Below are 15001 nucleotides of genomic sequence, written 5' to 3' on the forward strand. Positions count from 1 at the left end.
AGTACTCTACAGTTCACCTTCAGCCTACCTGGTTCTGCTCTAGATTTCCGAGTACAACACTACTGCTACAAAGTCAGAGTAAGCCAACTGTGTGCTGTCCCAGAGCTCAAGATGTCCTAAAGCACTGACTTAACAACAAGTGATGGGGGGAAAAAAGCTTTGAAAATACACTGGAAGAAAATATGGCAGATGAGTAACATGAAGTAGATCTAACATTGAGAGAAAATGTCCTGAAATATTGCATTGAAACAGCCTACGTCAAAAGACTAATTCCTTGAGGTGGGATTTATGTAAGACAGAATATAAAAACTGTTCTTCAGTATTGTGTGTGGGAAACCAAAATGCAGGAAATCAGACCAGTGGCTCAAAGCTGCCTTAGACTTTGCCCTTTGTGTGAGCTCTGCTTGGCTGTAGGTGTCCAGGACTCGTTTCCTCTCCAGAATTGTCTGTGAACTGAAGACATCCTGCTGGGTTTAGCCTGTGCACAGGCTTGTGCAGGGAAGTGTTGAGTGGAGTGATATTTAGCTAGGGCAGCTGCTGCACACATGTCCAGAATGTATCTAGCCTGGTGTTGGTGGTTCCCAGTCCCCTGAAATCCATTTGTGAGGCAACAGGGTTGTAACATGGGGTGTTCGTAACCCTACAGTTTGGTCCAGGCCACTGGGAAAATGTCAGAAGCATCTCGTTTTGGAGGGCTTTTGTGAGTATCCATGTTGGTGTCATTCAGTCCTGTGAGAGCAAATAGTCTCCAGGTGGTTTTGGTGCAGTAGGCACAGGAAGTGAACAGTTGCAAAATGGGAAAAGCCCATTGCTTCGCTGCTGCTGCAGGTATTTCCAGAAGTGTCTTCAGCTATGGAAAGAGTCCGAGAGGAACAGCATCACTGGAGCCCAAGGTCTGTGGAGAGCCTGTTTTCTAACCTGTGCACGTCCAGCCATCTGTGCTGACTTTGGTCCCTTGAAATTTTCCCATTAAGTCAGTTCTGTGCACGCCTCCATCTGGGCCTGTAGCACAATAGTTTGCAGCTAACACGATAAAGCACAGCCCAGTTGCACTTCTTGCCTCTCTCCGTCACCCTTTGCATGGCTGTTGTCCTTGGCTCTGTGCTCCAAGTGCTGGTTTACACAGATCACTGTGATTTGGTCTCCTGGAGTTCAGAAGCTCTTGGCTCATGTGAGGGCTGTGGGAATTACCTCATACTCCTCTGATAATGGCATTGTTTCCTAGGCTGTGTGGATTTTCTCATCCCTTGGAAGCTGTGAGTCAGAAGGCTCAGGGAGTCAGCTGCCCCTGTGTCCCAGGGAGATCTTGGCTGAATTGTAATGTTCTGCCATTAGGTCAGTTTAGTCAGGTTGATTTTTTTTTTTCCCTAGGAAACTTTGACTATCCTGGAAAATCACTATTCCAAAGGGCTTTTCCTGCTTTTTATGCAGTAACTGTAAATCTCTTGTTAATCAGTGAGAAGAATTCTGCCCTAAACCAGATGTTATTTCTTCCTTGGAAGGACTTTGAAGTCCTTTTTGAATCAGTCTTTTGTCTGATTTGATGGCATTTGTCTGATTTGATGGCTCCTGTGGACTCCAGAAAGATGGACACCCCGGGGTAGGATATTGGTTATTGCTTGGCACTGACATCTTCACCCTGCAGAACTCAGATTGGGAGCTCTGTTCCAATAGGACCTAAACACTTGATAAAGATCTCCTTAAATTAGTGAGGTGAAAATATGGTGTCCTCCTGATCAGCAGGTACTCTGAGCAGTGGGAAATCAAGAGCCACTTACAAGCTGCTGTTTTGTCTGAGCAGTGGTGGTAGGATTTGTCTGTAACAATTGGTTGTTGAATAGCTGTTGTATCAGGAACACTCACATGTATAAATTTCTTTATCCCTGGTATATTGCTATACTATTACCTGAAATAAGTGCATTATTGGAAAAAGTTAAAAAAAGCAGCATATAGTTTGCACTCTCTGGGAAATGAACTTGTATATTCAGTACTGAGTTTCTGAAGACTTAAACTGGTGCTGTGGGGCACAGGCTGAGAGAATTTTGGTTTTGAACTCTGAATCCTGTTTAAATTCCTCACTTGTCATTGAATTGGGCTGAAGAATTTGAATTTGGGCTTCAATTCCAGAAATAATTTTTTCCTTCCTTTTTTTCATCTTTATAGCTTAAAGCAAGTTGTAAAAGTCTGATTATGGAATTGTTTAGAAACAGCATATTGTCTTCCTGACTGGTGGAGTTATTGATATCCCTCAAAGCTCCCAGCTGGGCGAGTGCCACAAAATGCTCTTGGTTTTCACCTGGTAAAGGTCTGGGGCATGTAGTGATCTGTGTGCAAAATGGAGAGATCAGCAGGGCTTCAAAGCCTTCAAATGACAGTGGCATGAGAAAGAATTCGGAGAAGCACACAACTGTGCACTCTTTCAGCTGCCTTCAATACCTTCTGTGTGGGGTGGATGCATATTGTTGAATTCTTCAACTCTTAAACCCTGTTTTAATGTTCATGCATCTGAATAACATTATTGGCACCACGGAACATTGCACACGTGAATTGCAAGGCTTGTATTAATTGTGCAGAGACATTCTCTAATTTTTTAACTACATGAAACGTCAGTGGAATAAAACTATTGTGTAAGTTAAGCTGAAAAAGCAATAAGCAGAGGCTGAAAAGGTTCATTTTTCTTAGGAGTATATCTTTCTGAGGGAATGGAAAAGTAGTGCACAAATCAGATTTTAACAAGACTGATAGTAAATTAGTTTTTCTTGAAACAAGGGCAAACAGAGCTCTTGTACTACCATAATACAGTGAGGGAAGAAATAGTGACAATGGCACCTCCCCCTAAGACACTGGCAGTTTCTCCCTTTCAGCCAGGAAAAAATTCTTCCAATGGTATATTTAGAAAGCACTGATGTTTCATATTTTATTATTTTGTTTATAAAGCCAATAAGAGTTTCTTATGTGGTCAATTGGAAAGTATCATAATTTCTGTCTCTCTAGGAGCTTAGATTTCGTTCTGTGCACTTACATTCCACTACTCCTGCTAATGTGCTGTGAGGAAGAATCACATTACACGGCTCTGCTGTGCAGCTGGGACTTCCTGGAGGTTTGCATTTCTAAGGCTTTCCCCATCATACCTTGCAACCGAGGCAGCAAATAAATCCTGCAGGTCACACACTGTAGAGAGCACGTGGCCTTTGGGGTGGGGGAGGAATTGCTGTCTGTGCCCCAGCACTGCTCAGTTCTGTGCACATTCCACTGATCTTATTGACGGCTCAGAATTTATCCTTGGGAATACTGCTATGTAGTGGGAGGAAAATGAGATGCTGTTAGCAAACTGATAATTGAAAGTAATAAAAGCCTTAAGCAAATGCATAAAACTCTTCCCAATCATGATATTTATGGGCCCAAACTGTTACAGAGATATTTATAGGTTTGATAGAAATACAAAACATATGGTATCTTTATCCGGAAATATTCTTTGAATTATATCCTGCATGGATCTCATAAACATCCCTCTTTCATCTAAAAATTCTTCAGTACATTAGGTAAGAAACATCATTCCATTTTGTAGAGGAATGTGGTAAACAAACATCTTATTCTAACAGATGTTGAAGTGTCTTACAGATTTCAATCAGCAAAAGGAATATTCTATAAGTTTTGGTTTTGGCAGCTCAAAGTACTGCAGCTGTTAGGCCACACATAATGTATTTTGCTTTTCTATTTGTTATATTGGAGATTGTTTGGGATCAGCATATTTTTTTTTCCGGTTTTCATCTGTTAAAGCCTAAACATCTTAATATCTGCCCTTTTTCCATATGACAAAACTCTCCTGCTTTGCCAATGTAACAGGATCATACTTAAATGCTCCTGAAGGCCAGGTTGTCCCTGTACCTATCTTGATCCTGTAGGAGCTGAATTGTACCACACTGCACACACCATGTTTGAGCTGTTTGGTGCAAGCCTTGACATGGCAGCTCTAAGCTGGAAGAGCCGTTTTGGACGAGTCCCTCAAGTGCATCATTGTCAATGTCATTCCAGATATTGCTATTTCGTAAGGAAAGGTCCCCTCCAACCTTGCTTGCCATGATTGCAGCTTGATTACATTAGCCCCTGTTTTGGTAGATCATGTTAAATCAAAATTCCTGATTTTGGTTATCTTATCTGTAAACTGTATTGGCCTTGTTGATTGCTGTTACTTGGAAGTTTTGGGCATGCTTAGGATGGTTTGTAGGAAGATGTCAGCCCATGGGATGGCTAAGTTCCCTTGGTATTTGCCCCAGATTCAAGCCCCTTAATAAAACTTTCCTTTCCACTTTTTCTGTTTTTTTTTTTCTTTATTTCACTTTTAACGCTACCTATCTCCCATCTGTCTGCTGGTTTGTCTTCAATATTCATAGAACACCTCTTATTGTGGGTCTCTGGAGTTACAGGACTTCCTTCAATGTCCTTCAGGCTTCCTGTTGCCTGCATACAGTTAAAGTGAGTATCACGAGGTGTAATTTTTTTCTTCTTCAGCTCCTTCTCTTTGTTTAGTTTTTTGTGTAACCGGTTGTAGAGTGAAGTGTCTGGTTCAGGGATTTTTTGTTTATTGTTGTGTTTTGGTTTTAAATTGCAGCACAGTGTGAGTTGGTGAAAAAGACAGTTCTTCCCATCTTCTTGGCACTTTCTGGATTCTTGTAAGGAAGGTAGAATCTCAGCATGTCATACAGGTGTGTCTGTATCCCTACATCTCAAGTGCAGATCATCTTGCTGCTCCTGTTCAGAATCTCTTGGCCTGGTAATTCTGTTCATTCAAAAAGTAAACCCCAGAGAAACAATGTAACTGGATAGGAAAATATGTTCTCTTAAAGTCAGGGAGCGCTAGAGAAGCGAATTTTTTTGATTCTCGGACACACGCACCACTGATCACTGGATATAAATTATTCAGATGTTAAGAAAATCACAGTTGTAAATATAAAAGGAGTTTGTAGCAGTAATCACAACAAACCAATGTTGCTAAATTACTGAAACAAATTATTCATGTCATCATCCTGCAATATTTTCTGTTTGACCTTTGAACTCTGGTGTGCTCTGGGTGTAGGGTGCTGTGGGAGGAGAGGAAGCCACAATGGTTGTGGCAAAGGGATCTCTGTGGCTCAGAATGCAGAGCAGCAGAGTGGCAGGAGGGATCAGCAGGGCTCCTGGCTCCTCATTAACCTGTGCACCAGGGATTTTTCCAGATCTTCCGTTCTTCAAACGTGAACATTGCTTTAGAAACATTTGAAGTGATTTTGGGAAAAGGTAATGGTTGAGCTTGAAACCACACAGTTAAAATTCACCCAAGAGTGACAAGGAAGAGTATCGCCGATGGGATTACTGACCTGAGGTATGGAGTGGTGACAAGCATGTGGCTGGTTGGGCTTTGGTCCTGTTGGCAGCCTTGCCTGTGGAACTGGTTTAGTTGGGAGAATGTATCTGTCCAATGGTGTATAAAGCACTCTCAGGCTCTCTGCCCCAGCTACCTGCTCTGTGCTGTGTGAGCTATGGAGAAGAGACTGCGGGGTCTGGCAGGAGAAGGAAACACTGATGGAAGAGCTTTTCTTCTGAGCAGGTAGACTGAGGGCCCTGTGAAGATCTTGGGATGCACTTAGAACTTATAACACACAACATTAAAGTCAAATTTTCTTCTAGATGTCTCCTTGGGAAGAATAAATTTATCCTTGTACAGGTGAGAACCATCTTTCCCTCATTTGTGCATACCAGGACCCTACTGCTAAGTAGTGAAGCAGTCTCTCATTTGACTTTTTCAGGGTGGAAAAGTCCCCTGTAGAGACAGTTTTGTGAAGCTGATGTTGTTGGATGCAGCTTCAGCATTTCACCTTTTATGTGTGAATTAGTGCTATGGAAAAACAGGGAAGGGTGTTACTGCTCACATTTGGTTGCTGCTGCTTCCGACAGCGCCGTGCCTGTGTAATGCTCTTCCAGCCAACTGCCTCACAGGCTGTGCCTGAAAGGGCCTGATGGGATTCTCTTCCAGCATTTGATTGAAGTGGCATCATCTTGGGATATAGGTTATTCCGGGTATGTGAGCCCCCACTCTGAAGCCCGAGAACTTCTGAGCTTTCAGTTGCGTTATTTGTGGTTCACCTTATGAAGAGCTAAATACAGGCACAATGTCAATAGGCTGAGAATCCACCTTCATTTTAAACAGCAAATAACCAACCCAGGTAGGCTCTGATGTTCATTTGAGAAAGGACAAGTTCGATACATGGAGAAACTGGGGGAACAACACTAAGTGTCAATGATTACCCTTTCTGTTACACAGAACTTTGGCATTGAGAGAGCAGCAAATCCATGCCAGGCCCCGGTATAAGCTATTATATCATATCAACTGCCACTGCCACATCTTCTAGAGGTGTTGCAGAATTGTAAAACAACTTTTGGGAAAGAGGAACAATGTCTTTAAGGGGCCAAACTGTGATTTCAGCATCTACCAGCTGGTTTCTAGATAAGGACAGATGGCTCTTCTGCTCCAGAAGAAAGCATCCACTGTTGCACTCCTCTGTGGAAGAGAATAGGCTAACATTGCCTTGAATATCAAGCAATGTGCAATTCTTGTTAAGAAAACAAATCCTTGAAAAATCTCTTGTTCTTGGTTTCCATTAGGTCACTCCCACAGTGCAAGCACATCAAATATTGCCTGGGAATCACACGGCCTGCTTTGGTCAGTTTAAGGGAATAATGCAGCTATCCCATGGCTGTGAAGCATCTGTTTGGGGCAGCTGAACTAAGCAGGTTGTGAGACTAACAAGGTTGTGAGAGCAAATCCTTCTTTGCTCTAATTCCAAAAAAACCCCCTGTAGTGGTATTGCACCAAGTGTTGGTTTGACCCATTTTAATCTAAGAGCAGAACTGCCAAATTTGAGGATAAGCTTGACAACCATTACACTGATTTATCATACTAAAAGGGGAGTTGCATTAGTAGTTTGGGAATTTATTGTAGTGCATAAATGGCATTTCCATCAGCAAAATATGAGAAGGTTGATTTATACCAGATAACTCCAATAATTTCTGAATTTCCATATTAATAGGAAAGCGGTACTTCCATTTTTGCTATTATCCCCATATGTGCCATCTTCTTATAAATATGGAAATTTGGTAATTATCTGCAGAACTCCTTTATTTTCAAATTATACCATAGAACTTAATGAATGGATTTTTTATTTTTTGTACTGTCATATTTTTAAGTGTTTTATTGGATCTGGACTGCCTGTATTGAAAGATAAACTCTGTTTAGCAATATTTGATATGCCATCTACAACTAGATGACTGCAAACTAGTTAATTTTCCTTTAACCAAAAGCACAGAACTGAGACATACTTAGATTAGATGCTATTGATTTGTTTCCTTCTGTTTTATGACTTGAAGGGCAATGTGCTGAATAGGAACTTGCAAAAGATATATTGTTTATCAAAAAGGAATTAATGTAAACAGTATTGATGGTGAAAAAAACTAATACTAAAACCCTGCCTCAGCACCATTATGTGGTGATAGGTTAATATTAACACCTGCATGAATGAGGCCTTCCATGCATGCTGGTGATCCTCTAGGAATGTGTAGGGAAAAAACCTGGGAGTATCAGGCAGGACACATTAGTACTTGACTGACAGTATCTTGAAGAAGAAGCAGTGTCTGGGGTTCAGGTGCTCCAGAAGGAAGATTGCACTGCTGGGCTTTGATTGCCCACGTATCACACAGCTCTGGAAGTGCAAGCAGTCTGGATATCAGAGTTGTCCTGTAGTTTTGGGAGTGCTTGCTGGACATATTGAGCTGTTCCACATAGGCACACATGTCCTTTGAGTCATTGTTTAGTGTTGATGGAATAAAAACCAGAGTGAAAGCTATGGATAGGGGTTATTTCTAGGAAAAAACCAAACCTTTTTCCCTATTACAAAAGCCATCAGAGCAGGTATCTGCTGATGGGGCTTTCCACGATGGAGGAGCTGTGAACTAAGTGAGCCAGTGAGAACTGGCCACATGAAAGTTGTTCTTGTTTCTATAAAGGTGCCTATACCTGAGGAGGCATGGTTCTGTCTCAAATTGTGTATCTAGGAGCTTTCACGTTGAGAAGTTAAAACCTCCTCCCAGATATCTCATTTTGATTTCTTTTCTAACTGCAGTGTTCAGTTTAGGGGAAATAGATTTCAGAGGGAAGCACCATTTACCAGGGGAAACCTTTTTTTCTTGGGAGCAAAACACCTTAAAACCCCATGGCTTTGAGTAGTGCATTCAAGTGATCTTTCTGTTTCTGTTAGATGTTAAACACTTTATACTGGAAGATTAGAAATCCATGTATCACAGAATTGTTTCACTTGAAAAGTGCAGGTAAATGACGTTATTCCATGCCTTTTTTCTCCATCTTAATCATGAGAAATTTCTGATGAGGTCCCCATGCAGTTTTCTCACTGCAGGCATTGCTAACAGGTTAAGTGACAGTCCATTTCATATTGCACCTGTGTTGTGTGAATCGACAGGAGGAGAGCTGAGGCACTGGGTTTAGTGCTCCTTGTTCAAAATTTGGAACAACTGTCTCAACACTTGGCAGGGGGGAATATTTTTTTGTAACTCTGCTGTATCAAAGTAAGAGTTTGTGTGCAGATATCAGCAGAGGCTGGGAGCACAGTGTGGATAAGCAGTGGCTAGGATGGACTTTGTGGTGATAAACACAGAGGATATAGATGGTCAGATGCAGACATTGTGTTAATAAAGAAAACAGTTTAGAATAGGAATTACCATTTCTGTGTATATGAATGTAGTGATAGTCCAAAGTTAATTACTGAGGTATTGATTTTCACCTGAATGAAGGTGGTGCCAGTCAGAATGCTGTGAAGATCTGACTTTCTCGGGATGTTCTTTCTGCACCACTTGTAAGATGTACACTGCTCTTAGTCCGAGTGTGGTTGAAAAATGACACACTCCTGGAGCTGTGAATCCTGTTGTTGGGGGGAAGGCACATCTGTAAGGGCATGGACTGAAACTATGCTCATTTACAGCACAAGCCACTCTGATCATCAAAATGATTTTATCAGCCTCACTTCAGAAAACAAATGGTGTTTGATTTAGCTGGGCAAAGTGATATTTCAGAACTGGCTTCAGCAATCTTTCTGTAGCTTGACAGTTGGTCTGCTGCAGATGAAACAGAGTAAACAGTCTATCATAGTTGAAATTGGAAGCAGGCACCTTGAAGCATATCTTGAATGTGCTTCTGTTCCATATGGAATTATGAGAGAAGATTTTTCTGTAATGTTTCTGTGGCCTCCCTGTTAAAGTGCTCAGTCTCGGGCACTGGAAAATAAAGAGCTTGGATGCAATGATAGTCACAAAATTCCCTTGGGAATTTTGCTGCAGCTGATGCCCTGGTACATTTTTAAGGAGTCTCTCTTCCTTTGAAGCTCAGCCACTTTTTTAACTGTCCATTAATATTTTCTGTGCACCCAAATAACAGGCTGTGGAAGTCATCTTTCTGTCCTGTTCAACTGTATTTTAATCAGGCTCAGGACATTTTTTCTGAGGAATTGAATGTCTCAGCTGTGAGGCAGATGTTTTTTACCACATAGAATGACAGAACAAGTAAGTGGGGAAAATGGGAGGATTGTCGAATGCATTCGGGTTTCTAACAGGTCATTGTCACTCCCATGCACTATTGCTTTTCACTGCCTTGCTCTTGAGGCAACAATAGATTTAGTCTTTGAATTTACAGAGTTCAATTCTTTCTTTACAGATGCTAAGCCTACAGACTTGGCCTTCAATGAGCTCTTCAGTTAAAGTGCTTTGCATATTTCTTCCATTTTCACTCTGCTGTAGAAGCATCTGTCCACAGGCTGATGACCCCACCTGAACTTGATTCTTGGGTGCATCTGGTGCTACTTCATCTGGCTGCACAGTAAGATTTTCCTGTGAGTCAGCATTCACAGCTAGTTAGTGTGTTGGTTTCCTTCTTGAACCCCATTTTGGGGTGATTGCATGGTGTGGGTGAAGGTGGTAGGCCACAATTTCTAGCTCCAAGTTTTTCTAGCTGGAGGTGCTTCTGACACTGGCTAAGGAAAAAGAGTATTCACTAATTACCTGGCAGCTTCAGTGTTCTCACTAATTTTAGGGGAGTTCACATGCTGCTACTCTGCTCAGTCGTTCAGTAAGCCCGTGGACATTTTGGCCTGGGGAGTTCCTTTCCTTTAGGAGTGATGAAATGTAGGTGTATGGAAGGAGACAGGAAAGACTAAAGCAGCACTCTTCAGGCTGTTGCACACTGGGCAAACAGATCAGTATTCAGAGGGACTCTTCCATAGTTTGGGCAAAGCCACCTCTCTTCTGAAGCCAACTTTGAGGCTGGTAGTGGGCAGTGGGCTCCAGTTCTCCCAGCCTGCATAGCTCTATTTTCCTAAAGCTGCACTGCCTGTCAGCACGTGAGGCTGGGACTCCAGGGATAGGTCTGCATGGCTGGACTTAGAGAGAGGATTTTGTGGTGACTCAGTGCCAAAGCTGGTGTTGCTGTGCTGCTCCTGGTGGCAGTCAGCTCAGGCAAAATTGTTTGTGTCTCTGCAGGATGTTGTTACAAACTCACAAGCTGGGACAGGCATTCAGGGAATTGCTTGAGAAAATGGAAGGTGAAGGGCAACTGTTCCTTAAGTGTGCTGTTCCAACATCTCAGCTGATGGAGACTGGCCTTCTCTGCAGAATTCATTAGAATGAAGCCTTTCTGTGCCGGCTGCAAATCTGTTCTGATAACGCCCGTGGTTGATTTTCAACTTGAAACTAGAAAAAATATGGTTCCTAGCAACTAGCACTCTCCCTCCTTATTGCCAGTGGTGACATAGGCTTTTTGTTCCATGCCAGAGACCTGGAAGAGATTGTAGTGGGATGCACACAATTCAGCTGGACATAGGATTCTTTTGCTGGCCTTGCTGTTGATGGAAAGCTTTTGCTTTTGTCCTCACATCTTTGGATTTACATTAGCTTCTGCTAATGAGACTTAAAAAGAATAAGAACTGACCTCAAATTAAGACTGGGCTATTCCTGTGGAGCCATCCAAATAGTTATTATATTGATCAGTTAAGCCCCATGAAATCTTCATGTCAGTCAATGATGTGAACTGACAAGTTAAGTTATTACAGTGAAAGCCCTGCTGTGCTAACTTAATTTATGTTGTAGGGCCTCAAAACAGATTTTTATCTGTGTGGTTCTTTGGTTTGGTTTTTTTTTTTTAAGACTGAAGTGAAAATGTTCTTTTTGAAAAACGGGGTTTTCTGTGAGGATAAATCACATCAGTTGCCCACTGGAACTAGAAATAATGCTGCTTTTATTTTAAATTCAATAATATAGGTATCTAGAGCTACAAAAACTTTTTACACGTTGTGAGACCCTGGGAAGATAAAGACAACTTGCATTTGTATTGTACTGTTACCTTACCTGACTTGAGGTATTTGGATTAGGGGCATCTCCTATGATGCGAATGATAAATTGGAGAGGAAAGCCACATATGGAAGAGACACAAAGTAAAACTTGGGGATTCTGATGGTTACAGCCCTGGGAAGAAGAGGGAAAGTGCCTTCTGTGGTGCTGCAGTCAGGTCTCCATTCCTCAGTCAGAGCAGCAGGGCTGGAAGCCATGGAAATGCTGCTGGGATGCTGTGCCCAGCCAGCCTTCAGTGGGTGACACCCTTGTGTACTCACAGAGCAGCGTCAGAGGAGGTTTGGTGTCACAGCTGATGACAGCCTGAAAGTGGGGAAAATGAAATGGATTTTTGCCTCTTTACTGTATACTCATATAAGCCCTCAAGTGAGACAGCTTAAGAAAAAAAACCGCTGCCTTGCAGAAAAGGAGGAAAAACTAGTTTTGGCAGGTTTCCTTTGCATGCAGCTTGCCCTGGTGTGTTAGTGCATAATGTCTTCCTGCTGTTGTGTTCCGTTTCCTTGGAACAAAGAAGTGACTTTTAAATGGTGCCTGTAAATGTATTTAAGGTGAACAGGTGTTAAAAATAGTGATAGAAAAAAAAATATCTCAACTGATAGTGGATCCTGGCCATTGGACTTGCTCTGTTTGGGTCAGGAACAAAGGCCCCACCCGTGCCCCAGGCTTTCCTCTCTATCTGTACGTGTGGACTGAGCAGCAATAATCTGTGGCTCTGGCTGGGTGTTAGTGTTTGGGGATTGCTGGACCACGGCACACTGACAAGTAGAGGTGATTCCAGTCATTCCAAAGACTAAATAGACATTAATTGTATGACTAATAGTGTGGCCATCAGTAGTTGGGACTGACTTGCTTCACTCGTCGCTGTGTTGTGGTTTCACTCATTTCATACTTAGGCAGGTTTTCTCAAATGAAAGAGATCTGCAACTCCATATTTAAGCACTTAGATTTTGTTGTCTTGGCAGATGGTCCTTTCCAAAATGTAAATATCTGAAATTTGTCAAAGAGCAAGATTTTTAGGTAAAGTATGAGTCAGTGGTGCTGATTTACAAGAACTCTGGATATTAAGTCCTAGTTTGTCACTTTACTAAAGGGTTATTTTTTTTCTTTTTCAAGGACATTGTCTTACAGTGCAATCAGCATCCTTACAGTCCTCTCCACATGCATCTCCACAGATGAAGTGTCCAGCCCTTCCCCAGCAGCTGCCATTAAGCTGAAGTGCAGCAGGAAGGACACTGCTGTCCCAGCTGCCGACCCACACTGAGGAGCAGCAGTGCTGCTTGAGCATCCTGTGCAAACATCAGTCTCTCAGAGTGAAGTGGATGCTTTTCTATTGCAGTCTTCCTAGTATATGCACCTTATTTTCCTGTGTGGTTTTTTTCTACTATAATTATCCTACTCCATGATATAATTATCCATGCTCATGAACTACATGCTACCCTTTCACTGTTGTATTTGGCTGCTGAGTTCTAAGTTTTGGGCAGACTGTGCACTTATATGGACACTTAAATAACCTATCACTAACAGTGTGCTTGCATAGCTGCCCAGACTATCAAAGGAACTTGTAGAGTTCTTTTCAGATTGTTTTTTTATGTAAATTTTTTTGCATTTTGACTTTCAGGACTCAAGCAAAGAAATGGGATCAGCTGTTGTCTGCCTGTAACTGGTGAGTCGTTCAAAACAATACATATATATTATATCTGGTTTTAGGGATTTTTTTACCAAGCAGCCAAAAAGTTTTGCTCTGATTTTTACCTGTACACTCTTGAAGATAGTTCTATATATATGTGTGTGTGTGTGTGTATGTGTGTGCATATATATATGTTTATATATTTGTGTGTGTATATGTATATATGTAGAAAGGTACCTGTTAAACATTCCCCTAGACTTCAGTGAAGTCTAGAATTCAGTGGCTGAGGGTTGAGCACTGGGATATCAGCCAAGGACACTGGGGATACCAGCCAAGGCTCCATTGTCAGCTTTCAACAAGGGTCCTCTGATTATTGCAAACTTGAGGGTTTGGGAGCTCTGAGAGTCCCCACTCAGAGGGAGGTGCTGGTCACAGCCCACTGTGGTCCAGAGCTGCTCAAAGAGCTTCACTTAGGACACTGTTTATGGGGTCACAAGGTGGTTGGCTTTAGTCACAGTGAATTTCCACCCTGGTCACAATCCAGGTTGGTAATCCCTGGAGTTTTCAAAACTCCAGTAACAATGGTCTCATTCCACTTGGGCTATAGTTCTGGTAAGGAACATTCCAAGGCTCTCAGGGGTGGCTGATTATTCCCACTTTCATCCCCCACCTTCGCCAGGCAACAGGAGACCCCAGTACAGTCAGTGCTGCTCCCACCTTAGCAATGCAGGAGTTCCCAGTACAGCCACGGGATGCTTCACCACCCAGCTCCTTACACAGGTGCCAAGGCCTGGCAGGAATTCCTGAGATCATAGAGCAGCCTAGAGGGGCTGTGGGGGGAAGGTACCACCACAAGAGATCATATGGAGTTTCTCTTTAACCAAGTGAGAGTTCCTGCAGAGATATCTTTGTGTAGGGGCAACTTTCAAGGCAACTCTGTAAGACAGGGAGCAGCATATATAATCAAAACTATCACAATTTGTAGTGAGTCATGAGCACTAAATATGGAGCATTTATTTTACTGCTTCTGACTGATGCTGAGCTAAACTTGAAAGACAGAGTAGGCAATTCCAGTTCTTATCATGGGGGGGCTGTGCTTTTCTTAGGTACCTGAACCACCACATGCCCCTTTTTCTTGAAAACTGTGGCTTTTGTGTCAGTTTAGTTTTCTTCATTCCCCAGTCATTATCAGAGGTTCAGTGAATAGTACACATCACAGGCTGACACACAAACACTTGATGTTATTGCTTTTGAGTCACTTGCCACACTTCACTTCCTTCCTCCTTTCAGAAATGTTAACTGTTCCTTATGTGTCCCACAGCCTCCCTCTTCCCAAGGCACTGAGGCAAAGATTTTGGGCAGCATCTACCTAACTGAATACCTCACTGACCCTGGGTCTTGCTCCCATCTTTTCATGTCCTGGGTGCTGGACTAACATGTCTGGCTGTTCAGGACATCACCAGGGTGTCCCAGAGTAAGAGTTAAAACAGATTCCTGTAGACCTTTTTCCAGTAATCTCTACAGAGTGGAATTCTTCCAGAGGGAAGAATTCCTGTTGCCTCTGAGGGCATTTGCTCACCAAAAATAATTTGAAGGAATCCTAGAAGGCTAGCCCCTTTTAATTTACTTCAGCTGATGATTAAAAGCATGTTATTTCTAAAATATCCTTTCCTTCCACATGCAGCTCTCATGCCAGCTGCATCCAGGCACTTCCATGCTAGAGTGGGTAGTATCTCTGGTCATGCCAGTCATGTCTCATACCCTGCCTCATTGAGCCCTGCCAAAATTGAACTAGTCTGTCTGCTGGGGATCAGAGTCCTGTGACAGTAAAGATGCTGTGCTTTATTCTGCATTTTAATACTTGCTGTGAACAGGACCTGTAATGACTGCAGGTCTCAGTCAAGGAGGGGGCACCTTCTGCCTCTCAGT

Source organism: Neopelma chrysocephalum, unplaced genomic scaffold (genome assembly GCF_003984885.1).
Source record: "Neopelma chrysocephalum unplaced genomic scaffold, ASM398488v2 Primary Assembly neopelma1_97401, whole genome shotgun sequence".
In the NCBI taxonomy this organism is placed as follows: domain Eukaryota; kingdom Metazoa; phylum Chordata; class Aves; order Passeriformes; family Pipridae; genus Neopelma; species Neopelma chrysocephalum.